This window comes from Giraffa tippelskirchi, chromosome 12, assembly GCF_054371585.1.
Source record: "Giraffa tippelskirchi isolate mGirTip1 chromosome 12, T2T-mGirTip1v1.2.pri, whole genome shotgun sequence".
Taxonomy (NCBI): Eukaryota; Metazoa; Chordata; class Mammalia; order Artiodactyla; family Giraffidae; genus Giraffa; species Giraffa tippelskirchi.
This window is the reverse complement of record NC_137286.1, coordinates 16351813-16378112: the sequence shown is the minus strand read 5'-3', so window position 1 is coordinate 16378112 and position 26300 is coordinate 16351813. Positions and strand designations below refer to the sequence as shown.

The 26300-nt window shown below is 36.5% G+C and overlaps 2 long non-coding RNA genes across 2 annotated transcripts in view; both read right to left on the bottom strand.

Annotated features, from left to right (window-relative positions):
• LOC145528918 (uncharacterized) overlaps positions 1-26300 on the bottom strand; it is a 263362-nt gene that overhangs the window by 111173 nt on the left and 125889 nt on the right. The gene's annotated exons all lie outside the window — the stretch shown is intronic.
• Positions 10487-13707, bottom strand: LOC145528901 (uncharacterized). Its single transcript, XR_014070779.1, has 3 exons — positions 13540-13707; positions 11880-13371; positions 10487-11069 (listed from the first exon to the last, which is right to left on the bottom strand). It is a non-coding gene; the product is annotated as an uncharacterized LOC145528901 (long non-coding RNA).

The window sequence follows — 26300 nt, the reverse complement described above, 5'->3', positions numbered from 1 at the left end:
GGAAAGTTATGACCAACCTAGATAGCATATTAAAAAGCAGAGACATTACTTTGTCAACAAAGGTCCTTCTAGTCAAGGCTATGGTTTTTCCAGTGGTCATGTATGTATGTGAGAATTGGACTATAAAGAAAGCTGAGCACCAAATAATCGATGCTTTTGAACTGTGGTGTTGGAGAAGACTCTTGAGAGTCCCTTGGACTGCAAGGAGGTCCAACCAGTCCATCCTAAAGGAGATCAGTCCTGGGTGTTCATTGGAAGGACTGATGTTGAAGCTGAAACTCCAATACTTTGGCCACCTGATCCGAAGAACTGACTCACTGGAAAATACCCTGATGCTGGGAAAGATTGAGGGCAGGAGGAGAAGGGGAGAAAAGAGGATGAGATGGCTGGATGGCATTACGTACTCGATGGACATGGGTTTGGGTGGACTCAGGGAGTGGTGATGGACAGGGAGGCCTGGTGTGCCTGTGTTCATGGTGTTGCAACAAGTCGGACAGGACTGAGCAACTGAACTGAACTGAATTGTCTCTCTATTAACTTTGACTTAAAGAGTCTGTTTCTATTACAACTTTAACCATGCATAGGTGCACCACATATCTCTGATTAGGCGCTATAGCTTCAATTAAATTTCATGATTTTTCTCCACAGGTAAAGGTTGAGGGCAGTTTCTATATGAACAAACTTTATAACTAGTTTAACTTCTTCCTCCAATAGATGATACACTGTATGTCAAATAGATGTGATTACCCAACAAAGCAGGCTACTAATTTTATCGCCTAGTAATGATTGAGGTATAGAGTTTTAAAATAATAATAAAGTGAAAGTTATTTAGTCATATGCGACCTTGCGACTCCAGAATTCTCCAGGCCAGAAAACTGGAGTAGGTAGCCTTTCCCTTCTCCACGGGAGCTTCCCAATCCAGGGATCGAACCCAGGTCTCCCGCCTCACAGGTGGATTCTTTACCAGCTGAGCCAGGAGGGAAGACCAAATAAAGATATGCACATTTTAATTTGGGGCTTCTCTGGTAGCTCAGTTGGTAAAGAATCTGCCTGCAATGCAGGACACCCCAGTTTGATTCTTGGGTGGGGAAGATCCGCTGGAGAAGGGATAGGCTTTCCACTCCAGTATTCTTGGGCTTCCCTTGTGCCTCAGCTGGTAAAGAATTCGCCTGCAATGCGGGAGACTTGGGTTCAATTCCTGGGTTGGGAAGATTCCCCTGGAAAAAGGAAAGGCTACCCACTCTGGTATTCTGGCTAGAGAATTCCATGGACTATATAATCCATGGGGTTGCAAAGAGTCGGATACAACCGAGCAACTTCCACTTCACTTTACTTTACATTTTAATTTAACACACTCAACCCAAGTTTTAAACTGCTGTTGTGATCATATTATCCTATATCTTTATTTTAGACTGCACAAAGTTTGCTATACACACACACACACACACACACACACACACACACACACACATATGCATGAGTTTTAAGTTCTATTTTTGACGGAGGTAGGACGGGATTGAAACTCAGTTTGGTGCTATAAATCAGATTTAATCCTGCTTGTTACTTGGGTATGGCTATGGTATGATAAATAAAATATATATTTAATGTAAATGCCCGGGATAATATATATTATAATATAATCCCAATATTATAATATATATTATATATTTATATCATATAAATATAATAATATAAGTGCCTGGAAAGTTTCTCTCTTCCCTGGAGTTACCCTTAGGGGGAAAAAATGACAAAAGAAATTGAATTCAATTTTTTGAGGGTCCACAAGTGAAAAAGAGAAGGAAAAGGAACTAATAAAGAACACATGATTGGAAAAGCCCTCTCCCAACTGGGGAACTTTGAGGGGGAACTTTGAGAGGGAACAACATTCAATCATCTCACTAGAATGAAGCGAAGTATTTATCTACCAAATATTATCAGTCACTGGTTGAGACCTGCTCCTGAAAACCATTAACTGACCTTGAAATTACAATGGAACAATCAGATAAATTATCAGGCAGAGTTTTCAAGAACTTAAAATTGAAAGTTTGGGGGTTGAATGCAGGGATACAGTCAGGGTCACGGGGATAAGAAGGTCACTGAGAATGTCTCCTCTAGTTACTGACTGGAGGTCTCTCTTCTGCACAATACAGTATTCAGTCAGGCTGTCTTACAAGGTAGTCCCAAAGTAGAGGCTCAGTGCAAACAAATCTTATCAAAAAATTTCACTGGACATCATCGCTAATGTCACTCTACTCATGTTAATTATATTTTTAACTGAGTTAGACTGGAGAAAGATAAAAGAGAGTAAGTAGTCTGATGAGGAAGGTGATAGAGTTTATAGAACTAGCTTTTAATGAATTGTGTACTAATAAAAATAAATTCCTTATGTCTTTTAAATTTTGGGACATGCTAACTTGTTTCCTAGGCTTTCCTGGTGGCTCAGTGGTAAAGAATCTGCCTGCAATGCTGGTGACACAGGAGAAGCCAGTTCAGTCTCTAGGTTGAGAAGATTCTCTGGAGGAAGGCATGGCAACCCACTCCAGTATTCTTGCCTGGAAAATCCCCTGGACAGAGGATCCTGGCGGGCTAGGAGCCATGCAACAGTACATGGAGTCACAAAGAGTCAGATGCGACTGAGAACATACAACCTGTTTCCTGTGATTTTTTTTCAATTATTGGTCTAATTTCTTATATCAGCAGTATATTTTCAGTTAAATATTATTTCAAAATACTTGACTGATGACTGTCTTTAAACTCACATTGACCTGTATATCTGTCCATATTTTCTAGGCTGTAATCACCTTTGCTATAACCACTTTTATAGTCCCAGGTTGCAGAAATAATGAATGGTTAAAAACTCAATTATTACTTGGGAGATCTTTCTGCTATTTCAAGCTGAGTTGATATTTATAGTTACGAGAGATCTGAGTGTGGTGGTTTATAATGAAAGCAGGTACTAGGTCCAAACTGAGACAGTCTAATTATATTTTAAATTTAGGATTGGAGAGAAGGAAACAGAATCTCCTATAAAGTATTAATGATAATAGAAAGTGAGATTATTTTCAAAGATCAATTTAGCAATATCACTCAAAACCACTGGCTCACTTAATTCTACTGGTAACAATTTAACCTAATGATGTACACGCATATGTCCACAAAGATGTACTTTGAAAATGTTTCTTGCTGTATATTAATAGTTTGCATAGCTAAAACAAATCTGGAAGCGATTTACAACAATGGTAGAATAGGTAAAACATAATGTATTTATACAATAAAATACTACGCAAGTTTAAAGGGAATGGCTTCAATGTTTAAAGCCTGATAAATGTCCAAAATGCACTTAGAGTTGACCCTTGAACAACTGGGGAGTAGGAGTAACAACCCTCAAATCAGTCATCATCTACATATGACTTTACAGTCAGCCCCATGTTTCAATGGCTCTGCATTCAAAGATTGAACCAATAGACATTCCTGTAGTACTGTAGTACATATTTAACTGAAAAAAATCTGTATATAAGTGGACCCATGCAGTTCAAAACTGTGTTGTTTAAGGGTCAACTGCACTGTTCTGTGTAATACATACTTCATTAAGTGTAAAATGTAACTGTATATGATATGTTTAGGCCATTTGCGTTTGTTTAACTGTAAACCTGATGCTGGGTAAGATTGAGAGCAGGAGGAGGAGAAGGGGCGACAATGGTTAGATGGCATCATTGACTCAATGGACATGAGTTTGAGCAAACTCTGGGAGATAGTGAAGGACAGGGATTCCTGTTCTTGTGTCCTCAGAATTGGACACAACTGAGGGACTGAACAACAACAAAAACAGAGAGAAAAACCCACTCATATTTGAATTGACTCAAAGTTAGGTGTAGAAGAATAGAAATTTCAACTACTTATTTTAATTTTTCATACTGAATTTTTGTATCATATGCTTTTGCTACATTCACATTTTAAATGAAAGAAATTGAAATCTCAAATAATTATTAAGTTTTAATGAATTTCCATCCCAGTCACTATGGGAAATACATACCTACCAAGACATGAAATTCACAGTGTCAATGTTTTCATGTGTTTGGAAAGGATAACTAAGACTTTGATGGCACTTTTACTGCCAAATAAAGGGAATGTTATATGAATTATGAGAATGCACAATAATTAGGTTAAAAGTAATAAATTACTTTTGGAAATTTTTATTTGAATTTTAACAATTTATACATATAGTACCTATTTATGGCAAAATAGGTACTAAAAAACTGTAGATCCTGTGATCTGAGGCTACTGTAACTAATTTAGGTAGGACATGCAGCATCATTATAACTGCATATTTAATTCTGAACACAGCATTTTTTAAAATAAAAAGCCAGCTTCTACTTTTAAGCTTCCATTATTTCCATGAACCTTTAAATTTCTCAACAATAAAAGATATTTCCTTTTCCCTTGGGTGCATTTATACCATTCTCCTCCTGGATTATTAAAATGTCATGGAAAGATCATTTATTTAGCTTATGCTGCCTCATCGCACAAACATAAACGTTGCTTGAGCAAATTCACTCTGCTTCCTGCTTGTGTACATCGAAAAATGTCCTCATTGGCTGACATAATATACCAGTGAAATCAAAGGCAGCGCCATTTGTTACCCCATTGTCTGAATCACAAATAATGCTAATAAAACATTCATCATCATTTATGAAAAGTTACAGAAAAAATGTGATATATTTCATATTATTTTCTTTCCATTAGAGACATATAGTATTATTGAAACTGTACTGAGATACTACATACAAAGCCTTAGTTTTTCCTCCAGTGACATGACCTAGATGATCATGAAATCATGACCCTTAGGGATTCACTGTGAAATTTATATAACACCTAATATTTCATGCTACAAAAGTAATCCTATGAAAATAAGATTTGTTTATTTATCTAAACTGTAAGATTTAAGAAGAGCATGCAACTAGATATTTTAAACTCAGGAAGAATAGCTACACAAACAAATTATACAGAAATACAAGTAATGAAATATACATATAATTTCTTGAATGCATTTCTTGCATAAATGTGTCAAGCGTTTTAATTTATATAAGAAGTAAACTATGATAGCCCCCCTCAAACCTTCTAAATACTGGTAACATTGTGGTATCTTGAATGCCTTTCCCATTGCTTATGGATATATATTTTCATAATATATGCACACATGTGTTGTTGCTTAGTTGCTCAGTCATGTCTGACTCTTTGCAACTCCATGGACTGCAGCACACCAGGCTTCTCTGTCCTTCACCATCTCCCAGAACTTGCTCAACTCATGTCCACTGAGTCGGTGATGCCATCCAACCATCTCATCCTCTATCATCCCCTTCTCCTCCTGCTTTCAATCTTTCCCAGCATCAGGGTCTTTTCTAATGAGTCGGTTCTTTGCATCAGGTGTCCAAAGTATCGTAGCTTCAGCTTCAGCATCAGTCCTTCGAATGAATATTCAGAACTGATTTCTTTAGGATTGACTGGTTTGATCTCTTTGCAGTCCAAGGGACGCACAACACCAGAGTTCAAAAGCATCAATTATTTGGCACTCAACCTTCTTTTTAGTCCAGATCTCACATCCCTACATGACTACTGGAAAAACCATGGCTTTGACTATATGGACTTTGTTGGAAAAGTTATCTCTCTGCTTTTTAATATGCTGTCTAGGTTTATAATAGCTTTTTTCAAAGGAGAAAGTGTCTTTTAATATCATGGCTGCAGTCTCCATCTGCATTGAATTTGGAGCCCAAGAAAATATGCACACATAGAATCTTTTAATACTTGTTCTGAAAATGCTTTATGTCAATAAACATTCTGAATTTTAATTTTCAAAATGGGCTCAATATCACTTTCTTTCTATTCTCCTGAGGTGTTTGTAGAAAATGTAAAGGATGGACTCCAAGTTTGAGAAAATCAGTCTAGTGAGGTGACATAGGAGACTGCAATTTTAAAAACTTGGTAGCAGATTCTTAAATATATTTAGTTTAAAAACAGCTGAATTTTCCTGCTATTCAAATATATATGAACAATTTAGGAGAACTTTATACACACACATAAGCTAGAAAAATAGTCTATACATACATGTGTATATAAACTCTACATATGAATTTTGGATATATCAATTTTTATATTTCATATTTGTAAATTATATATACATATATATATATATATACATACACATATATATCAGCTTTCTTTATAGTCCAACACTTACATCCATACATGACTACTGGAAAAACCATAGCTTTGACTAGACCGACCTTTGTTGGCAAAGTAACATCTTTGCTTTTTAATATGCTGTCTAGGTTGGTGATAGCTTTTCTGCCAAGGAGCAAGCATCTTTTAAATTCATGGCTGCATTAAAAAAAATACATTTGAATCGGTTCTACTGAGATGGATGAAACTGGAGCCCATTATACAGAGTGAAGTAAGCCAGAAAGAAAAACACCAATACAGTATACTAATGCATATATATGGAATTTGAAAGATGGTAACGATAACCCTATATGCGAGACAGAATAAGAGACACAGATGCATGGAACAATTTTATGGACTCTGAGGGAGAAGGTGAGGGTGGGACGTTCTGGGAGAATGGCATTGAAACATGTATATTATCATATGTGAAACAGAACACCATTCCATGTTCGATGCATGTGACAAGGGCTCAGGGCCGGGGCAATGGGATGATCCAGAAGGATGGGATGGGGAGGGAGGTGGGTGGGGGGTCCAGGAAGGGGAACACATGTAAACCCATGGCTGATTCATGTCAATGTATGGCAAAAACTATTACAATATTGTAAAGTAATTAGCTCCCAACTAAAATAAATAAATTTATTAAAAAAAATAAAATAAAATAAAATAAAATAAAAAATAAAAAATAAAAAAAAATTCATGGCTGCAATCACCATCTGCAGTGATTTTGGAGCCCAAGGAAAGAAAGTCTCTCACTGTTTCCATTGTTTCCACATCTATTTGCCATGAAGTGATGGGACCAGATGCCATGATCTTAGCTTTTTGAATGTTGAGTTTTAAGCCAGCTTTTCACTCTCCTCTTTCACTTTCATCAAGAGGCTCCTCAGTTCCTCTTCGCTTTCTGCCATAAGGGTGGTGTTATCTGCATATCTGAGATTACTGATATTTCTCCTGGCAATCTTCATTCCAGCTTGTGCTTCATATAGCCCAGCATTTCACATGATGTACTCTGCATGTAAGTTAAATAAGCAGGTTGATACTATATAGCCTTGACGCACTCCTTTCCCAATTTGGAAGCAGTCCGGTTGTTCCATGTCCGGTTTTAACTGTTGCTTTTTGACGTGCGTACAGATTTCTCAGGAAACAGGTCAGGTGGTCTGGTATTCCCATCTCTTAAAGAATTTTCCACATTTTGTTGTGATCCACACAAAGGCTTTGGAGTAGTCAATATAGCAGATGTTTTTCTGGAACTCTCTTGCTTTATCTATGATTCAATGGATGCTGGCAATTTGGTCTCTGGTTCCTCTGCCTTTTATAAATCCAGCTTGAACATCTGGAAGTTCTCAGATCACATACTGTTGAAGCTGCACTTAGAGAATATGAGAATTATTTTGCCAGTGTGTGAGATGAGTGCAATTGTGTGGTAGATCGAACATTATTTGGCACTCCCTTTCTTTGGAACTGGAATGAAAACTGACCTTTTCCAGTCCTGTGGCCACTGCTGAGTTTTCCAAATATGCTGGCATAATGAGTACAGCACTTTCACAGTATCTTCTTTTAGGACTTGAAGTAGCTCAGCTGAAATTCCAGCACCTCCACTAGCTTTGTTCATAGTGATGCTTCCTAAGACCCACTTGACTTCAGGCTCCAGGATGTCTGGCTAGGTGAGTGATCACACCATCATGGTTATCTGGGTCATCAAGATCTTTTTTGTATAGTTCTTCCATGTATTCTTGCCACATTTCTTAATATATTCTTCTGTTAGGTCCATATTGTTTCCGTCCTTTTTGTGTCCTTTTTCCTTTTTCCGTCCATATTGTGTCCATCTTTGCATGAAATGATCCCTTGGTATATCTGATTGTTTTGAAGAGATCTCTAGTCTTTCCTGTTCTATTAAAGGTATAACTTATTTATCTCTCCATAAATACATAATAATGAAGCTAAAAATCCATTCATTAATAATTAATAGCTTCCCATGTCACTCTCTGCAAAGAATCTGCCTGTCAATGCAGGAGATCCAGGAGATGTGGGTTTGATCCCTGGGTCAGGAATAACCCCTGGAGGAGGAAATGGCAACCAGGTCCACTCCAGTATTTGTTTTAAATAAATAATGTTTTTCAAAGAATAGCATGCCTGGTCTCAAGCAAAGCAAGAAGTTCAGATTAGGAAACGATGGCAACATTCTATTAAGATGTGATAGAGAGAAAAACAGAGACTGGATGAGTATGCCTCATTCCAAGCTTTCTTGAACCGTTTGCATCCCTGAGAGTAGAATTTTAAAGACCCAAAGCAGCAAGGACCTGCAAGAGGTGCTGAAACAGTTTCTTGACTCTGGATCACTGATGACTGGGCTGTTCATTAGGGTGTGATTCAGTGGTTCTCTTATAGAGTTCTATGGACAGGAACATGACAACCAGCCTCCTTCAGCCATGACATGGAAGACATAGAATTCTCCATGTCTCTTGCCCACAGGACTACAGTGCATTTCTAAACTGTGTCTAAGTTATCAGTTATGCACTGCCTGATCTCCAGGGGCTGGTGTTCAGTTGCTCTTGTGTTTAAAATGGGGGTTTAAAAATGGAAGCTGGGAGTTTCCCCAAATCTTCCAGTTTGATTGGGAGATGAAGTCAGGAGACCCAGGTATCAGCTTCCAAAGAAGTTTTTAAAGAGATGGCTGACACCTTGTAGGAAGAGGTGCTCTGGTAGCCAATGGAAGCTGCCTCTGCTTTTCAAAGGACTTGGTGGGGATGTTGGTCAAAACCAGCTGTATAGGGCTGGAGAGAAATTCACATGCTAGTGGAAATGTAGCTGTCCTTATGAGTCCGGCTCTCCCTATAAGGTATTTTCAATTTTCTTTCCCTTTGACAGTCCAGACATAGTAGGGATTTCATTTCTAAAACTGAGGAACCTCAACTGATTCAGGGAGTGAGTCTCAAACACACAATAGGCTGTCTCCCACTAGTAAAGTGAGTTTCCATGGGAAGAATTTGGGAAAAGGGGAATGTACCATTGTCATGAGGAGCCTTATTCAGGAGCATACAAGTTAGACCACCTTCCATGGCCTGAGTGCTTGACGTGATCCAAAGAACAGACTGGACAGAATTAGAAGGAACCCTTGGTTTATAGCTCAGTTGTTAAAGAATCTGCCTGCAATGCAGGACACCTGGGTTCAATCCCTGGGTTGGGAAGATCCCCTGGAGAAGGGATGCTACCTACTCCAGCATTCTGGCCTGGAGAAATCCATGGACTGTATAGTCTATGGGGTCACAAAGAGTCAGACACGACTGAGCGACTTTCTCTCTCAAGGACCAAAATACTTTTTGTTATTTAAAAATGTTTTTACTAGACACAGGCATACCAATTCACATAGCGTAACTGGAGTTTAGTTTTTCTGAACTAAAGAAGGAGAGTTTTTTTTTTTTCTTTGTTTTATTGCGGTATAACTGAAAAATAAAATTTTAAGATAATTGTAAGTGCACATTATAATGTTTTGATAACATATGCATTGTGAAAGGATGACTGTCTTTCATCTAGGTAATTAGATATTTATTATATGTTATTATATTTATATATAAACATTTAAGTTCTACTCTCCTAGCAAATATGTCAAACTGAACAGTATTATCTACATCACCATGTTATATCCTTAAACGTTATTTTTGTTGTTATTTAGTTGCTAAGTCATGTTCAATTCTTTGCGACCTCATGTACCATAGCCCACCAGGCTCCTCTGTCCATGGAATTTCCCAGGCAAGAATACTGGAGTAGGATGCCATTTCCTTCTCCAGGGGATATTCCTGACCCAGGCATGGAGCCCATGTCTTCTGCATTGGCATGCAGATTCACCACTGAGCCACCTGGGTAGCTCTTAAATGTTATGGGTCTTCCAAGCTAATAGTTTATACTCCTTTATCAATCTCTTCCTATTTTCCCCATGCAGCCACCTCTGGTAATGACTTTTCTAACTTTATTTCATTCTTTTACTTATTGCTGTTCAGTTTTCACACCAACGTTTATGTAGGAGGCTATTTTTCCCCGTTTGTATATTCTTGACTCCTTTGTTGTAAATTAATTAACTATATATGCATGCGCTTAATTCTGGGCTTTCTGTTCTGTTTTACTCATCTAAGTCTCTGCATTTATACCAATACCATATTATTTTGATGATTAAAACTTTGTAATGCATTTTGAGATCTGAAAATGTGATCCACCCAGCTTTGTTCTTCCTAAAGTTTGCTTTGGTTCTTCAGGGTCTTCTGTGATCCCAAACCAATTTTAGTTTGTTTGTTTGTTTTTTTCCGATTTCTGTGAAAAATGCTTTAGGGATTTTGATAGGAATTGCAGTGAATCTGCAGATCATTTTGGATAAGATGGACATTTTAACAATAATCATTGTTCTAATCCATGAGTATAGTTTATATTTCCATTTAATTGTGTCTTCTTCAATTTATTTCCCAGGTGACACTAGTGGTAAAGAACCTATCTGCCAATGCAAGAGACATGAGAGATGCGGGTTCAATCCCTGGGTCGGGAAGATCCCCTAGAGAAGGGCATGGCAACCCACTCTAGTATTCCTGCCTGGAGAATCATATGGACAGAGGAGCCTGGCGGGACACAGCCCATAGGGTCACAAAGGGTCAGACATGACTGAAACTACTTAGCAAAAGCACGCAATTTATTTCATCAATATTTTATGGGTTTGGTGTACAGATGTGTTACTGCCTTGGTTAAATTTATTCCTAAATATTTTACTCTTTTTGATGTTATTTTAAATGAATTTTCTTTTTAATTTATCTGATAGTTTACTGTTGTCATAGCTTGAAGACCTATATGTAAGACCAGGAATTATAAAACTCCTAGAGGAAAACACAGGCAGAACACTCTATGACATAAATCACAGCAAGACTCTGTATAACCAACCTCCTAGAGTAATGCAAATAAAAACAAAAATGAACAAGTGGAATCTAATTAAAATTAAAAGCTTTTTGCACAGCAAAGGAAACTATAAACAAGGTGAAAAGAAAACCCTCAGAATGGGAGGAAAGAATAATAAATGAAATAACTGACAAAGGATTAATTTCCAAAATATAAAACCAGTCTATGCAACTGAATACCTTCTGAACAACCCAATCAAAAAGTGGGCAGAAGTCCTAAAGAGACATTTCTCCAAAGACATACAAATGGCTAATAAACACATGAAAAAAATGTTCAACATCATTCATTATTAAAGAAATGTAAATTAAAACTACTATAAGATATCACCTCACACTGATCAGAATGGCCATAATCAAAAAATCGACAAACAATAAATGCTATAAAGGGTGTGGAAAAAAGAGGACCCTCCTGCACTGTTGGTGGGAATGTAAACTGATTAAGCCACTATGGAAGACAGTATAGAGATTCCTTAAAAAAAACTAGGAATAAAGCTACCATATGGCCCAACAATCCCACTACTGGGCACATACCCTAAGGAAACCATGACTGAAAAAGATACTTGTGCCCCAGTGTTCACTGCAGCACTATTTACAATAGCTAGGACATGGAAACAACCTAGATGTCCATTGACAGATGAATGGATAAAGAAGCTATGATGCATTTATACAATGGAATATTACTCAGCCATAAAATGGAATACACTTGAGTCGATCCTAATGAGGTAGATGAACCTAGAGTCTATTATACAAAGTGAAGTAGGTCAGAGAGAGAAAAACAAATTTTGTATATTAACACATGTATATGGAATCTAGAAAGATGGTAATGATGAACCTATTTGCAGGGCAGCAATGGAGACACAGGCATAGAGAACAGACTTGTGGTCACAGGGCAGGAAGGAGAGGATGAGATGAATGGAGAGAGAAGCATGGAAGTATATATAGTATCATATGTAAAACATAGAGCCAGTGGGAATTTTCTGTATGACTCAGGGAACTCAAGCCAGGGCTCTGTGACAATCTAGAGGGGTGGGATGGGGTGGGAGGTGAGAGGGAGGCTCAAGAGGGAGAGGATATATGTATATCAATGGCTGATTCATGTTAATGTATGGCAGAAATCAATACAATATTGTAAAGCAATTATTCTTCAATTAAAAATAAGTTTAAAAAAACAAACTAGGTTTTGAACTAAAAAAAAATCTGTCATACTATTCATTTATGCTATATTTAAAAACAAATTTATTCAAAGCACTCTTGATATCTGTGTACAATGGAGCATAATACAAAGTCAGATGTAATTAAAAAGGTTTTCCAATTAGACAAAAGAGACAAGGAATTCAACTCTAACACAATTGTTGTGAAAATGTTTGTAATTTGCTTACAGGGAACCATTTATCATTTTAGTCCCTGATTCTGTTACCCATTTGCAGGTTAAATGTCATAATCAAACTTGTCAAATCCACTTAGTGATCCATAAATTAAAATTGACCTTCCAATTTAATTCTTTTCAAGTTAATGTAGATTAAAATTAGTGTGTGAAAAAAACATTACTTAAATGTACAATAAGTATCAAAATATTTACTGCCAAATTCAGATTTATTTAAGACACCAGAGTGATAATCTTTAGGTTTCATTATCTTTAATACAGTAAAGAAAATAAAAAGTAAGAGGCTGTTTTTAGATTTTACCTTTCCATTCAAGAGAAATTGTAATAACTGCAAAGTGTCTAAATTGCTCCAACCTGCCATCTAACAAGCAGTACTAAACTAATGCGGTAGTGGGAACTCAAAAACTGTCAAGAGACATATATCTATTTAACATAAAACATATTTTTAGAGAATAATCTATGTTAACCACCAGAAAGACACAGACTTTTTGATGATGGCCATTCTGACTGATGGGAGGTAGTACCTCATTATAGTTTTGATCTGCATTTCTCTAATAATCAGTGATTACAGCATATTTTCATATGCCTTTAGGCCATCTGCAGGTCTTCTATGGAGAAATGTTTATTTAGATCTTCTGATCATTTTTTATTTTTTAATATTGAGTTATATGAACTGTTTGCATATTTTGAATATTAATTCCTTATGCAAATCTTTTCCAAATATTTTCTCCCATTTTGTAAGTGGTCTTTTTGTTTTGTTTATGGTTTCCTTTGCTGTGTAAAAAGCTTCTAAGTTTAATTAGGTCCCACTTGTTTATTTTTGTTTTTATTTTTATTACTCTAGGAGAAGGATCCAAAAAGACACTGCTGCGATTAATGTCAAAGGGTAGACTGCCCATGCTTTCCTCTAGGAGCTTTATAGTATCTGGTGTCACATTTAGGTCTTTAATCCATTTTGAGTTTATTTTAGTGTATTGTTAGAGAATATTCTATTTTCATTATTTTTACAGGATGCTAGTCAGTTTTATACATACCACTTATTGCAAAGACTGTCTTTTATCCATTGTATATTCTTGATTCCTTTGTCAAAGATTAATTTCCCATATGTACATTGGTTTATTTCTGAGCTTCATATCCTGTTCCAGTGATCTATATTTGTTTTTGTGCCAGTACCATACTGTTTTGATTACTGTAGTTTTGTGGCATAGCCTAAAGTCAGTAAGCTTCATTTTTCTTTACCAAGATTGCTCTGGCTATTCAGAGTATTTTGTGTTTCCATATCTGAGGAAAAATAAGGCAGAATGCCAAAGAATTGATGCCTTCTAACTATGTTGCTGGAGAAGACTCCTGAGAGTCCCTTGGACAGCAAGGAGATCAAATCAATCAATTAAGGGAAATCAATGCTGAATACTTGTTAGAAGGACTGATGCTGAAGCTGAAACTCCACTGGAGTTTTTGGTCATCTGTTGCAAACAGTTGACTCATTGGAAAAGTCCCTGATGATGGGAAAGATTTAGGGAGAAAGAGAAGATGGTGTCAGAGGATGAGATGGCTAGATGGCATCACAGATGCAATGGACATGAACCTGGGCAAACTTTGGGGGATGGTGAGGAACAGAGAGGCCTGGCATGCTGCAGTCCATGGGGTTGCAAAGAGCTGGACACAACTGGGCAACTGAACAATAACCTCTGGGGAAAGCCATAATATGGAAAGATAAACGCATCCTGATATTCACTGAAGCCTTACACAGAATAGCAAAGACATGGAATCAACCTAAATGTCCATCAACAGAGGAATGGATAACGATGTGGTATATTTATACAATGGGATATTATTCAGCCATAAAAAAGAATGAAATAATGTCATTTGCATCAACATGTATGGACCTAGATATTATCATACTCAGTGAAGTAATTAGCAAGACAAAGACAAATATCATATTATGCTGCTTACATGTGGAATCTGAAAGAAAAATGATACAAATTAACTTATATACGAAAATAGAAATAAAACCACAGAAGAATAAAGCAAATTTATGGGTATCTAAGGGGAAAGGTGGGAGGGATAAGTTAGGAGTTTGATATTACCATATACACCCTATTATATACAAAATAGGTAATCAACAAGGACCTACTGTATAGCACAAGGAACTTAACTCAATATTTATTAATAACCTATAATAAAAAACAATTTTATAAGGAATATATATATATTCTTTATATCTGAATATATATAAGGAATATATATATATATATATTCTTTATATCTGAATCACATTAATGTAAATCAACTATACCTCAATTTAAAACAGAAAAAGACATGGTTTAGAAAGAGAGAAAGAAAATACATTTGCTCTGACAGCTGTTTGTGAAACTTATCAATTGGAAGGTGAACAGTCTTTACTTTTTGGATGAGGAGTTGATGCTTGTTCCAAAGCAGTAAACCAAAGCATGCAAAACCCTGACCGGTTTAAAGAATAAATAAATAAATGTTTCAGATGGCAGTGAAACAGTGGTGGTAGACAGGCATGATGGATGAGATACTACTAGAAAGGCAGGAGAGTTACGGTACATGATGGAAAAGTCCACTACTCTCCTATGTAGTTTTATCAAGTCCAAGACCACTGATAATTACTACTCTAAAGTGATTTCTCCTAGATATTCTTTCTTAATGATTTGCAGAAAGTTATTGCTAAAAAAATAATATAAGGTAACTCATCTTCCTGGTGAAGTCCATTATAACTTTTACAAATTTTGTATCTTTATGTGTCCTTAAGTTAACATGAGGTAAAATAAGGCAACTTTTTTTGATTGCCAACTACCATCAGTCTTTGAAGCTTTCAGACATTGAGTCATTCACTTGTTCCTAAAGCAAATATTCATCTTTTTATTTTTCGGGTGAGGAAACTTATCAGAAGTTAAGTCCCCAAAAAACCACGCTATTTTTTTTTTAAAAACTACTTACCCAGATGCAATTCTACTTAACTTTATTTCTCATAATAGTGGCATAAAAATAATATTTAAACATACTTTTAATTATTTTCCTCTGATTTCTCAGGCTTTTTAGTATTCATATTAATAGCTTTATTTTACATCTGTGTACATTTTAATTTACTCCATATTTAAATTCAACATGTATGTGTATAATATATACCATATGTAGATATATATCATGAATATAACATATTTAATGCATACATCAGATTCAGACCATTACACTCTTATAACAAACATGCTCTTCTGTCAGTTTGAAAGGATAATTTCACATATGAAATTGTATTTTCCTAGCCAAATTTAATTAGGTAAAATTCAATATAATAGTATTTGCAGTTCCCTACTTTAAGTGGCCATGCTGCATTAATTCAACATATTAAAATGAATAACATTAATTATGATGAAGCCTTTAATTTTCAAATGCTTTCAGGGAAGAGTTATTATTTCCACTTTACAAATGAGGTAAGACAAGCTCAGAGGTCAAGTGGTTAAATTACACAAGCTTCAAAGAAAATTTCAAACCCAAGAGGCCAAACTACCAGCTAATTCTCTTGCTCCACTATTTCACAATTCAAAAGCCATTTTTGAAGATATATATTACATAATACTCGATGCAGGTATATTTATTTTTGGCTGACTCTGAAGTATTTAGTTCAGAATAATCACTTTAGGGAACAGGTTTTCAGCATATGTCAACATAAAAGATGATGGTGACATAAATAATTATGATAGATTGTCTACATATTTGATCTGAATTGAGGTTCCAAACAAACTCATCTTGCTGCTATTATATTCAGGGAATTGTTTAAATTGGTTGCAATATGAGCTAGCTATTTGTAACCTGCTGTCTTCCAAGGTGTTGATAAAGATAAATCACTACAGCATTTTATGTGTTTTTCTTTCCACCCCTACTTTACCCCTCTTTTGCATATCCAAAACATCACAGTCCTGTCATTATTAGTGATAATCGGGTTTAGCAGACTTTAATACATTGTTCCATTATGTCATATTTTATTAAAACTTTGCATATTGATGAGTAGTCTTTATTTTTCTTAAATTTTCATATTCACTGATATACCCAAAATTTTGTTCCCTAAATTTATTCCGTATCTGTTTATCTCTCAGAAATGAATCCTCTGTCACCTTTCCATGTTTTTATACATAATAGTATTTGAAAACATTGGTAGCATTTATGATGATACAATAAGCACTTCAGTGAACTCCTCTCCACACTGAATTTGTTTTTTTTAGTTACTGATAAACTAGTCTTGCACTTTATTCTTCATTACTATACCCACTGACCTGTAGTGGATATTAATCACTTCCTGACTAAACGGGTTATAGGAGTTTCATAGCTCTTCAATCTGTTATTTTCCTTTTTTTACTTCAATAATTCCAAGTATCCTGGTTAGCTGTTTTTTCTCTACACTTGCTTTTCTCAAACATATTCAAATCATATATGTTGTCAACTTTTTAATGAATTAAATGGAAAATAATTTGTCTAGATGTCCATGGATTCCACTATCAACACTGTTTGAAGTAGGTTATTTTTTGCCTAAAGACCTGAGTAGGGCACATTCAATGGCCAGTAGAGCACACCCCTTTCTACAAAGAATTGTGGAGGAGCTCATCCATACTTCCTGTGGAGCCATCTTCCTGAGGATAAATTCAGAAGAAGGTAATAGTAAGGGTAATACAGCACCCTTTGTTGCAGTCGGCCTCAGCGTTTAATACTTATGACTGTCTTCTGCATCATCCATTACAAATTTCCTCCCCTCCAGTTATCACCTTAGAAAGTATTGGCTTTGATGTGACTACACTCTCCTTCCTAGAGAGTCTGGGGCTTTGGTATCACTTGGTAATTTCAAGCCACAGTTGCTGTATTTGTACAAACACAGTTAAAAAGAGGAACAGGAGGAGCACAAGTGAAGGTGGCATTTCCACACATATTCCTTCATCTCATTTTGTGTGAAAACAGCCTATAGCATCCTGCTGATCAGGGTCAATTATCAAAATGGTAATCCTCTTTCAACTGTTGGTTCCTGGATAGAAGTCCAATGTGCCCAGATGGAAGCTATAGCTTATAGTTCAATGGAAGGCTTTTTGTATCCACTGGAAGGCACATGTCAAACACATGGAAAATCAGAACTTCCAACTTTATAATCCTAGCATGTCAATAAGAATTCTCTCCCTTTTTCCCAGACACATATGTACTTATACAGCACAATGTACCTATATTGCATTAAAACCCTTTGACTGTGTAGATCATAACAAACTGTAGAAAATTCTTCAAGAAATGGGAATACCAGACCACATTACCTGCCTCCTGAGAAGCCTGTATGCAGGTCAAAAAGCAACAGTTAGAAATAGACGTGGAACAATGGACTGGTTCAAAATTGGAAAAGGAGTATGACAAAACTGTATATTGTCACCCTGCTTATTCAACTTATATGCACAGTACATCATGTGAAATGCTGAGTTGGATAAATCACAAGCTGGAATCAAGTTTGCCAGGAAAAGTGTTAACCTCAGCTATGCAGATGATATCCCTCTAAAGGCAGAAAATGAAGAGGAACTAAGTTGGACCATAAAAAGCCTCTTGATGAAGGTGAAAGATGAGAGTGAAAAAGCTTGCTTAAAACTCAACATTCAAAAAACTAAGATGATGGCATCCAGTGCCATTACTTCATGGCAAATAGGTGGGGAAAAAACGCAAACAGTGACAGACTTTATTTTCTTTGGCTCCAAAATCACTGTGGACGGTGACTGCAGCCATGAATTAAAAGATGCTTGCTCCTTAGAAGATAAGCTATGATGAACCTCTGTGTATGTGTGCTAAGTTTCTTCAGTCGTGTTCAACTCTGTCCATGAGACAACACCATGGACTGTAGCCCACCAGGCTACTCTGTCCATGAGATTCTCCAGGCAAGAATACTGGAGTGGGCTGTCATGCCCTCCTCCAGGGGATCTTCCCAATGCAGGGATCAAACTCACATCTCCTGCCATTTCTGCATTACAGGCAGATTTTTTTTTACTGTTGAACCACAGGGTAAACCCATGACAAACCTAGACAGCATATTAAAAAGCAGAGACATCATTTTGAGACAAAGGTCCCTATAGTCAAAACTATGTTTTTTTCCAGTAGTCATGTTCGGATGTGAGAGTTGGACCATAAAGAAGGCTGAGCGGTGAAGAATTGATGCTTTCAAACTGTCCCTTGGATAGAAAGGAGATCAAACCGGTAAATACTAAAGGAAATCAATACTAAATATTCATTGGAAGGACTAATGCTGAATCTGAAGCTCCAATACTTTGGCCACCTGATGTGAAGAACCAACTCACTGGAAACAACCTTGATGCTGGGAAAAACTGAGGCCAAGAGGAGAAGGGACAACAGAAAATGGTTAGGTGACATTATCAGAACAATGGACATGAATTTGAGCAAACTATGGGAGGCAGTGAAGGACAGGGAAGCCAGGCATGCAGCAGTCCATGGGGTTGCAAAGAGTCAGACACGACTTAATGACTGAACAACAACAACCTATATTGCACAGTGCATATTGAAAAATGAAATTCATCTTTTCCTAGAATTTCTTCCCTAGTTGTCATTTCAAAGCTGCTTTCTATGGCAGTTTCCATTGCTATATGAGGAAGACTTATTCTGGATGGCCAATGGATCACATCTTAATGGACCCACTAAAGAACTTCTTTCCTCTGATGTCAATCTTCTGAATGAGTTCCATGTCATATGAGACACTTTGTTTTTGTATCAGAAATTCTGTTTGCCCATACGTAGTAATGCTAATAAAGGCTTGACAGTGAAAGTGAAACTCACTCAGTCGTGTCCAACTCTTTGTGAGCCCAAATGGCTATACAGTCCATGGCATTCTCCAGGCCAGAATACTGGAGTGGGTAGCCTTTCCCTTCTCCAGGGGATCTTCCCAACCCAGGGATCGAACCCAGGTTTCCCACATTGCAGGCAAATTCTTTACCAGCTGAGCCACAAGGGAAGCCCAAGAATACTGGAGTGGGTAGCCTATCCCTTCTCCAGCAGATCTTCCTGACCCAGGAATCAAACCAGGGTCTCCTGCATTTTAGGATTCTTTACCAACTGAGCAATCAAGGAAGCCCTAATGAAGGCTTAACTGGCATTAAAACCAAATCCATGCCTAAGAGGATAAACCAACATTGTCTTGTATTTTATGTCTATTTTTGTAAGCTACTACACAAAATACTATTACTTTTGTTTTACAGTTAGTTTTGTTTCAATAAAGTAATTGAAATAAAAGATACCTTTAACCTCTTCTCAAATATTTACATTTTATTGCTCTTCATTCTGTCCTATGGAACCAAGCTTCCAATTTTTTTCTTTTGTCATTTTCAGTCTAAACAGCTTCCTTTAGCTAACATAAGTCTGCTGCATGTAAAATTTCTCAGCTATATTTTATCTGAAACTGACTCTATATCACTTTAATATGTTAAGAAATTTTTCTGGATTGACAAATTTTATTTCCCCTTTAAGTGTTTCCTCCTATTGTTTTAATTGGAGGATAATTACTTTATAATAAAGGGATGGTTTTTGCCATACATCAACATGAATCTTTTTAATTTCATTGTTGCTACTAAAAAGTCACTCATTGTATAATATTTATTTTTCTCTTGGATGTTTAAATATTTTCTCTTTATATTTGAATGCTGTCAGTAGTAGTATGAGAATGCCTATGAGTAATTTGTTTTGATTAGGTTTCAGTGAGAATTTTGGATTTACAAACTGATGTTATTCCCTGGTCGCTCAGACAGTAAAGAAGCTGCCTGCAATGCAGGAGACAAGGTTTCAATCCCTGGGTTGGGAAGATCCCCTGGAGAAGAGCATGGTAATCCACTCCAATATTCTTGCCTGGAGAATCTCATAGACAGAGGAACCTGGTGGCCCTCAGTTCATGGGGTTGCAAAGAGTCAGACATGACTGAGTGACTAACAAACAACACAACATTGTAAAAGCTGTTATTATTTTACAAATTATTTTAAGTGAACCATTACCTTTTCATATTTCTGTGGGAATCAAGTACAAATTATAATTATATTACATTTTAAAGCATAATAGATTACATTTTAATTTATTTGCTACTGTTTCATTGGTCATTGGCATTCATTTCAATCTATTCTTATTTTCAATCATTTTTCTCTCTTAAAGAGTACTTCTTCCCCAGCTGAAATAGGAAACAAAAAATGGTAGAATTTTATCACTTTCCTGTTCAAAACATATCTTAGGGGAACTGCTTTTTTCTCCCCATTATGCTGTTTGTATTGCTGATCAAATGACTGATATTATCTCATATTTTGTCTTCAAGATATTCTTATAAACTTAGGTTCCTCATTTTTTTCTCCATTTTACAAAAGTGTAAGCTACAGAAGACAATGGTTTATCCCATAGTACAAGAAGACTGCAATGTATATTCATGCCCTTAATTCTGTGAGGAGAGAGTATAACGTGACCATTACTATTAGTGTTACTATTGCTGTTATTAAACCAAATACAACTCATTAAACATCAGGCCTTATGTTTTAGGAGTTGGTGTTATAAAGAATAAGTATTAAAATTGATTGTGACGTAAACTCAGAGAATAACAAAAAGAATAAACCACTATTCTTTTAGTGGTTTACTGGTCAAAGCATATCCTTATTTGAGGAATGAACTGCTCCACTCGAGAACTGTGGTGACAAAATATGCGGCTCTTCACATCAATGTTCTAGTTCTTTCAGCTACCCCACCTAGAAAAATTACACTACATAATTTGAAGAAAACGGGTGAAAAATATGTCCCCTGCCTCACATAACAGAGACCTAGGAACACTCAGATTCAATAAAGCAAAAATAATAAATATAAGATATAATTTAGAAAAATAATTAGAAATTTCAGGAAACTCTGTCAATTTACAGAGAAAAGTCATTCTAGTGAGAATGTAGATATCCTGGGAATGTAAGATATCTTAAAAAGTTCATTGTGGGAAGTAATTTACAATGGAGCATTACTCCTTTGTAACACTTACAGAAGTTATGACCAAATCTCTCAAGAATCATGCAAATGAAACTTAAATGTAAGAAAGAGTTCAGATTTTAAGAAATCTTTAATTTTTATGAATATTAAATAAAGTTTAATCAGAGGAATTTCTGTTCTCATCCATTATAATATAACTAGCACTAGTAACCCTCCATGCATAAACAAGAACACAGTACACAATATACAAGGCAACTGTTCTTTTGAAATTGAACAATAGATAGCACAAGATTATGATACCTGATACAGGATAATAAAACAAATGATGTCAATTTCATGACTGATCCAAATTTTTTTCAACATTCACAATTAGTAATGCAGTGCAGAGTAGAGGGTCCAAGCAAGAGTTAGAGGTCTTGGTGATTTGAATAGAAAGAATTGGAGGTCTAGATGTCTGAATATGGAATATGAAGGACAACTTGCAGTACTATATAGAGAAATTACTACAGAAATATGCATAGTGTTTCTCTTGAGCCTGTGACTAAATACTAAACTGTGTATACTTCGGATGATACTTCACTAGAGTCATGGAATCAACTGGAAATCTGCTTAATATTCCAATTCCATATAGGGCTAGAGACCCTTAATGTTCAACCAGACTGAGTGGGATGTCCTCATTAATCACTGAGAACATTCTGCAACATCTCATCTTAGAGTGATTTCTAACTGCCTTAATGATACCTAAAAGCCTAACTTGAAAGGATTCATTTTATCTCCAAATAACTTATCTGCCAAACAAATTCTGACAATCTTAAAACAATAAAATCCAGTTCTCAAAAATGTAAAGTTTATAACATCCAGCATCCAATTCAAGAATATATGACGAAACAGGGAAATATGTCCTGCATGGGCTTCCCAGGTGGCACTAACGGTAAAGAACCAGCCTGCCAATGCAGGAGACATGAGAGATACAGGTTCGATCCCTGGTCAGGAAGATTCCCTGGAGAAGGGCTTGGGAACCCACCCCAGCATTCTTGCCTGAAGAATCCAATGGACAGAGGAGCCTGGTGGGCTACAGTCCATAGGGCTGCAAAGAGCTGGACATGACTGAAGCGACTTAGCACATGCATAGCACATGTCTTGCATTCTCAGAAGAAAAGTCAGTCAACAGAAACAAACACAGATATGATACAATGAAATATATGCATGGAATTATACACATGAAGACCTTAAAAGGGTTACTGTAAATATGTTCATGTGTTTATTGTGAAATGTATAAATAATGAAATGAAAGATTAAAATATGGACCTTCTAGAGATGAATAGTACAATAATAACATGTCTTTATTCTTTAGTAGCTTTAATATTTTCTATTTATCACAACTTTTTAGAATGTTGCTGTTTATTTTTACTAATATCCTCATTTCAAAAGCTATACAATTAGAGAAAGATTTAGAAACTGCAGTTTCCTTGTATCCCACACCCAGTTTTCTCTATTAATAAAATTTTACTATAGTATGGTATGTCGGTTACAAGTAATGAACCAATATTGACATATATTTATTAATTAATGTTCAAATACTATTAAAATAATCAAAATTTTCTTAATGTCCTTTTCATGTTCAAGAATCCCATCCAGGACACCATGATTAACTTTCATATCTCCCTCAGCATCTCTTGACAGTGACAGTTTCTTAGACATTCTTTCTTTTAATGAGTTTGACAGTTTTGTCAAACCAAAATCAATACCAAAACTTCTGGTATTTTGCAGAATTCCCCTCGATTGGGTTTTGTCTGATATTATTTTCATGATTAAACTGAGGTTATCGTGGGAAGAAAGACCATAGAGGCAAAATCCTTTCTGATCAAGTTGTTATCAAAGGTTCATATTATCAACATGAATTTCCATTCTTACTGTTAATCACAGACATAAACTAATATTAAAGTTCTTTACACTAAAGAATCTATTTTTTTCTCTCTTTTTCTGTATTACAGTCTTTGGAAGAAGTCTCATACTTTCTTCTACACTTAAGGAGTGGGGAATCATATCCTACCATCCCTCTTTGCAGATGAAGTCTCTTTAAAAAATATTTGGAATTCTTGGACACAGAAGATTCGTCTCTTCTCCTTCATTTCTTTAATTGTTTTTCATCATTTGTATGTATCAGTATGGATTCATGAACGATAGGAGTCTGGTTGAATTTTTTGATGTGTGATTGCTGATAGTTTTAGAGCCACACCCCTCCCTTTCCCTTTGTGCCTCACACAAGGAAGGAGGGAGTTGCTAAGTAAGCCTGGGTGGTCTTCCTTTTGGCTCAGGTGGAAGAGTCAAACCTTGCAAGCCCCAGTCCACAGTCCCAAACCCTCTTCTGACCCCATCCTCTAATCACAGTAAAAGCCCAGAGCCAGTTTCCTCATCTGACTCTCTCAAGCTGTTCTGGATCTGCTTGTGAGGCCTGCCCTGGTCTCTCCCCAGCAGTCTCTATTATGTAAGTCCCAAACTGTTTCATGCTTTTGGCCTGTATCACCAGTTTCAGCATCCAAAACAAATTTAAATGTTTGACTATTTCTTCAGGGCATGCAAAAGTTTATTAAAGGTGAGAAAAACAATATGGGTATATATTTTGTACTTTTAGGTTTATAATGCAATACTAATACATTTAATTTCTGACTCAAATTGTTGCAGCTTTGGCAGTTGGGAACTTCTGTGTCTCTTTGACACACTGATTTTATTTCTTAGCACTTCCTTACTTTCTGGCACTGAAAGATGCTCCATACATATCTTGGATATCAGGTCCTAAACCCTAGAATGGCCAGTTCTTCAAGAACTGAAGGAAAGAGAATTAATATCCTACTGTTTCAGATGTAGTTCACATACTTTACCAGAGAACATTCCCTAATCTTCCCTCCAATCTTTATGATATTACTATTATCCATTTCACTTACTCCTATGGTACAGTAGCCCAGTAAGTTACTACTATTGTTTTAAATGGTTACTTTTATGTATATGAAGAATAAGGAAAGTAAAAGACATTTTAACCCCAATATTTTCCTTCTCCTATGTGACAAAATTCATATAAATCTAGATATTCAGGTATTTCTTTTTGCCTGAAGAATGTCTTAATATTTTCACAGGAAAGTCTACAGAATTCCATCGGTTTTTGTTTCTTGAGAGTATATTTATTTCTCTTCCACTTTTGAAACACAGTTTCACTAGATACATAATTCTAGTTTAAAAAAAAAAAAAACACTTATGTTGCAGTTACTGACAAGAAGCCCACTATAGTGCTTATCTTTACTTCTCTAGGTCAGGTTTTATTTTCCTCTGGCTTTTTTCACAATTTTTCTCTGGATTTTGTTTCTGTTTGAGTATAGTATTCCTATGGGTCATGTTTTGTTTTGCTTTTATTCTGCGTAGTGTTATTTCAGCTTCCTGGATCCATGGTTTGGTATATATTATTAACTTTGAAAGGTCTTGGTTACCTCAAATATTTCTTCTACTCCAGTTTCTCTTTCTTCTCCTTGGTATTTTAACTATATGCAAATAAAATGCCAGTTAATGTGAAACCCAATCACAAAGACTTGAGGTTTTGCTTTATGAAAACAGAGAACTGAAATTCTTTTATGCCATACATGTGCATTCAGAGTCCATGAACCATGCTCTGTTTTTATTGAGGGATAGAACGTTTTCCTGTCAGACCCTGTTCTCCCATTTCTTGGTAGAAGCATGGTGTGGAGGGCATCTCTTGGCTTCCTCCTAGTGCACAGGACACTCCTGCACAGCCCACTCGCAGTGCCCACCAGCCCTGCTCCAGGACACGATTTCTCCTGGCTCTGTTCCTCACTTACTTCATATCCTCTGCTTCATGGGAGTGTGTGACATGCTGCTCTGACACTATTCAATTAGCATTTGTCTTTATACTGGTGCCCTTGCTTACTGCATATATCGCTTACAGCAGCAGTTTAAGGAACTCTGCAGGGCTGGAGAAACCCTGCATTCAGGACTGTGTGCAGTTGGTAACAGACCAATTAATGCCTTATGAAGGTAGTCTGGAGACAGATCTGGAGGTTTGCTTCTCCACATTCTGATACCATGAGCTAATGGAAACAAGGTTTAAGGGTTCTTAGTGTGCCAACGGGCATCCCAGGTGGCTCACTGGGTAAAGAATCTGCCTGCAATGCAGGAGACGCCGGAGATGTGGGTTTGATTCCTAGTTTGGGAAGATCCTCTGGAAGAGGGCACGGTAACCCACTTCAGTATTCTTGCCTGGAAAATGCCATAGATAGAGGAGCCTGGCGGGCTAGAGTCCATGGGTCGCAAAGAGTTGGACACAACTGAAGCGACTGAACACCACACATATGTTACACATGTTTAAATTGTCCCACTGACTTTGATGTCCTATTTTGCTTTTTGCATTCTCTTTTCTCTTCACATTTCAGCAGGAGAAATTTCTATTGGTCTTTCATCAGACTCATTCCTCTCTTTGGCAATTTTTTGTACACTGATGTGCCCATCAAAAGTGCAGTTCATTTCTGTCGGGTTTTTTTTTTTTCCCTAGCATTTTCTTTTTCCTTATCTTAGAGTTTATATCTCTCTGCTTATCTATTGCTCTGCTTACATTCCCCACCTGTTCCTGCATGCTGTTGGCATTTTCCTTTTGGGTCCTCAATATATTAATAGTAGTTATGTTAAATTTCCTATATTATAATTCCTACAGCTTTGCCGTATATGTCTCATTCTGATACCTGCTTTGCCTCTTCTGACTACGATTTTTCTTG